At 44.6% G+C, this 4,515-nt stretch overlaps 1 long non-coding RNA gene across 1 annotated transcript; it reads left to right on the forward strand.

The window, feature by feature from the left end:
• The first annotated feature begins 500 nt into the window (after positions 1–500).
• Positions 501–1,764, forward strand: LOC108635295. The gene is made up of 2 exons (XR_001917779.1): positions 501–577; positions 1,263–1,764. It is a non-coding gene; the product is annotated as an uncharacterized LOC108635295 (long non-coding RNA).
• Positions 1,765–4,515: the final 2,751 nt, after the last annotated feature.

Genomic DNA, 4,515 nt, shown 5'->3' on the forward strand with positions numbered 1-4,515 from the left:
GTGTTCTCTAGTCATTTAATTGTCAAGAAGAGGCTAGAGACCAGTGGGGCATGGTGTAAGGGAAGGCGAGTTTAAAAAAACTGTGGGTAGGTGTTAAGATATGTGAGGTTAGTAAATCCTAGTCTTGACCATCAAGGGAAACAAAGCTGGGTGCTGGCAGGTGAAATGGAATAGGGAGGAAGTTTTCCATAGCAGATTATTGGGGGCTGGGGAGTGGAAGAATCAGCAACTATGACAATGGAGAAGCAACACGATTGTCAAGGAATTCCTCATATTTCCTAACAGGTGCATAACAATGGCACAGGGAGTATGTGACAAGGTCTCCAGTGAATCACTCTGCACTTCCTGAGTAAAGGATAAAGAAGTCCATGGACAAGGGAGATTGTGATATCAGCATCAGTGTGGCAATTTATTTTTGAGATTGCAAGCGTGTGGTATTTGGGGTGGGAATCAAGGGCATCAGCCAGTTCTGGGATGTTCCCCCTCCCTGGGTGGAGCTGCCGGATCCTTATAAAAGGGGTCTCCATCACAGTGCTGTCATTGTCGTGACGGTTATAGGTCTTCTTTGGAGCCTCAGGTGAGCACTCTTAGAAGTCTTTATGGAACATGGGTGGTAGGGTTTAATTTGGGGGTAGAAGTGGCTTTAGTTGCAGCAATTAGTGCTCTGTGTGGGAAAAAGAAGATATTGAGGATTTAGGGGTAAAGTTTTGGTATTTGGTCATGAATGTGATCTTAAATGTGAGGAGAAAATGTAGTCAGAGGCACAGTCTTAACCTGAGAGAGAGTAAGGGAGATGAGATACTGTGCCACAGCACAGCACACATTAGTTTCAAAAGCTCCCTTCTCAGCATGCAATCCCATTGAGTGCCTAGTTTGGGCCTTTGCATTTCTCCTCAGAAGCCCACAGTCAGGTCAGCTTGGCCAGCAACCAAGACGTCATGGGAGAAATAAGTAGAGATTTGTTTAGGGACTGGCTACAAGTTTATTATCCAGATTCTTCTTCAGAGTATGTTTGTATTCATACAACACCTGTGTAGGCAATTTTGTTTTAAAAGGTGGTAGAAGGGGAGACTAACCAGAAAAGACTGAAGATCTGAGGGCAAGAGATACTAAAAGAGAAGGGTGAAGAAGATCTAAAAAAACCACAAAGACTGTATTAAGAATCAAGAAGAGTCCTTAGTGATGGGAGGGTTGTTGGTGCAGCTAAATGTTCTACCAGTCAGATGCTCCATTATGAAGAATTTTGTTTGTTTGTATTTCAGATTCCTTGAGACCCAAGAAAGATGTCTCACCACCAGCATCCACATCCGCATCAGCATCAGCATCACCATCAGTGCAAGGAGCCCTGCCATCCACCTCCAATAGTGTGTCCACTGAAGTGCCATGAACCGTGCCCACCTCACCCATGCCCACCTCCAGTGAGCCAGCAGAAATGCCCTCCTGGACCACCATGCCCACCATGCAAGCAGAAGTGTCCACCCAAGTGGAAGTAACAGCACCATGTTCCAGGCTCTTCCACTGTCCTCCCTTCGGCCATGGTGACGGAGTGCATCTTCCTTAATCTCCCTCCTCAACCGACAGCTGACAGAGTAAAGGCATGGTTGCTGAAGGTGACACCACGTTGTTGGAAGAAGTGCAGCAGGATCATTGCTTGATCTTTCTGTGCCGTGTGCCCGTCTGTAATCTGCGTTGTGTTCTCTACCCCATGAGCACTTAGTGTGTCTATTCCTTGCTTCTCCAATAAAGCATATTCGTAGCCCATTATGTATTTCTTTCTTTCTTTTTTTTTTTTTGCAAATAGAGTTTTTCGTCTCTTCTCTACACTACAAGTATTCTTCTGAGTGTTCCTTTTCATTCCCATTGGATTATCAGAATTAGGCTTTACCATCACTGAGTTCAGCTTTGCCTGAAATATGTCTTTTGGACTGGATCCATCAAAGAATTCCTTCCAGTGGTTTCAGACTTCTTTCTATCTTTGTCTACCTTGAAGACCCTGAAAAGAATTGAATTCTCTCAGTCTCAGATTCCTTATTTGTAAAACCACTAGGCAAGAATCTATTCAACTCAGTGTACTCATAGAAAGTAATTTATTCACAAAGGTTTCCTAATTATTAACACATGCCAGGCAGTCTCTTATGTGCCAGGGACATGAAGATGGTGACTAAAGTCCTTTTTCCATCTAAACTCTTGAAGGGTGTTTGCACACACACACATACACACACACACACACACACGCAGATACAAGGCAAATAATAGTGATGCATAGTGATATTTTAGAGACAACTGTGTAGAAAAGCTCTTCCAAAGTGACTTTTAGGGCAAAGACTTGAGTGAAGAGAAGAGTGAGCCTTGAGTATCTGGGGTACACTGTACCAGTGAGAGGCGATGGTGAGTGTTGAGGCAGGGCAGAGGAACTGCGGGGAGCACAGTCATCCAAGAGACAATGTCTCCAAATGGGGTTGAAGACACTGGATCTGAAAGATGTAGCCAAGAATTTGATACTTTATTCACAGTTTTCCAGCCATACTATGCTGAAGTTCAAAGCCTCAACTTTATGTAATTCTCTACTATCACATCTATTTTCTTTTAACTGAGGGTATATATGATCTTTTAAAAACATTTTTAAAAAATGGTTGAACGGACTAAGGAATATATGTATACCTATGGCTGAGCACTGAAGAATTGAAGCTTTTGAACTTTGGTGTTGGAGAAGACTCTTTTGAGTCCCTTGGACTGCAAGGAGATCCAAGCAGTCCATCCTAAAGGAGACCAGTCCTGGGTGTCCTTTGGAAGGACTGATGCTGAGGTTGAAACTCCAATACTTTGGCCACCTCACGTGAAGAGTTGACTCATTGGAAAAGACCCTGATGGTGGGAGGGATTGGGGGCAGGAGGAGAAGGGAACGACAGAGGATGAGATGGCTGGATGGCATCACCGACTTGATGCACATGAGTTTGGGTGAACTCCAGCAGGTGGCGATGGACGGGGAGGCCTGGCATGCTGCGATTCATGGGGGTCGCAAAGAGTTGGACACGACTGAATGTCTGAACTGAACTGACCTGATGGCTGATTCACGTTGAGTTTTGTCAGAAAACAGCAAAATCCTTTGCCTTGCTTTATTTGGTACTCCAAAGCTAAACTTGTCGGTCGAATTCCAGTCCACTATAATGAAAAGGACTTCTTTTTGGGGTGTTAGTTCTTGAAGGTCTTGTTGTTCTTCATAGAACCACTCAACTTTATCTTCTTCAGCATTAGTGGTTGGGGCGTAGACTTGGATTACTGTGATATTGAATAGTTTGCCTTGGAAACGAAGAGAGATCATTCTGTCATTTTTGAGATTGCCCCCAAGTACTGCATTTTGGACTCTTTTGTTGACTATGATGGCTACTCCATTTCTTCTAAGGGATTCTTGCCCACAGTAGTAGATATATGTCATCTGAGTTAAATTCACCCATTGCAGTCCATTTTAGTTCACTGATTCCTAAAATGTGGATGTTCACTCATGGCATCTCCTGTTTGACCAGTTCCAAAATACCTTGATTCATGGACCTAACATTCCAGGTTCCTATGCAGTATTGTTCTTTACAGCATCTGGCTTTACTTCCATCAGCAGTCATATCCACAACTGGGTGTTGTTTTTGCTTTGACTCCACCTCTTCATTCTTTCTGGAGTTACTTCTCCACGGATCTCTAGTAGCATATTGGGCATCTACTGACCTAGGGAGTTCATCTTTCAGTGTCCTATCTTTTTGCCTTTTAATACTGTTCATGGAGTTCTCAAGGAAAGAATACTGAAGTGGCTTGCCATTTGCTTCTCCAGTGGACTACATTTTGTCAGAACTCTCCACCATGACCTGTCTGTCTTGGGTGGCCCTACACGGCATGGCTCATAGTTTCATTGAGCCAGACAAGTTTCAAGATGGTGGATTAGAAGGATGTGTGTTCCTCCTCTCCTGCAAGAACTCCAAAATTATTTTGGAGTACAAAAACTTTAAAATTACAACTCGCTGCTGGACAACCATTGACAGGAAAATGTTGGATCCAACCAAAAAAAGATACCCCACATCAAAGGGCAAAGGAGAAGCCCAAACAAGGTGGTAGGAGGGGTGAAATCACATTCAGAATCAAACCCAATACCCGCCAAAGACACTTGGAGGGCTCAAACAAACTTTGTTGCATATCAGGACCCAAAACCCCACAGAGACTGAGCCAGAACTGTGTTTGAGTGTCTCCTGTGGCGGTACAGGTCAGCAAAGGCCTGCTGCAGGGGAAGGGCTCTGCGTGCAGCAGACCTTGGTGTGGCATAAGCCCTCTTGGAGGATGTCACCTTAACCCCACCACAGAGCCGCCAGAACTTACACTGGGCTGGCGAAACAAACTCTTAGAGGGCACAAACAAAACCTTGTGCACACCAGGACCCAGGAGAAAGGAGCAGTGACCCCACAAGAGACTGACCAGAACTTGCCTGTGAGTGTCCAGAAGTCTCCAGCAGAGGCATGGGTCAGCAGTGGCCTG

Source organism: Capra hircus, unplaced genomic scaffold (assembly GCF_001704415.2).
Source record: "Capra hircus breed San Clemente unplaced genomic scaffold, ASM170441v1, whole genome shotgun sequence".
In the NCBI taxonomy this organism is placed as follows: Eukaryota; Metazoa; Chordata; class Mammalia; order Artiodactyla; family Bovidae; genus Capra; species Capra hircus.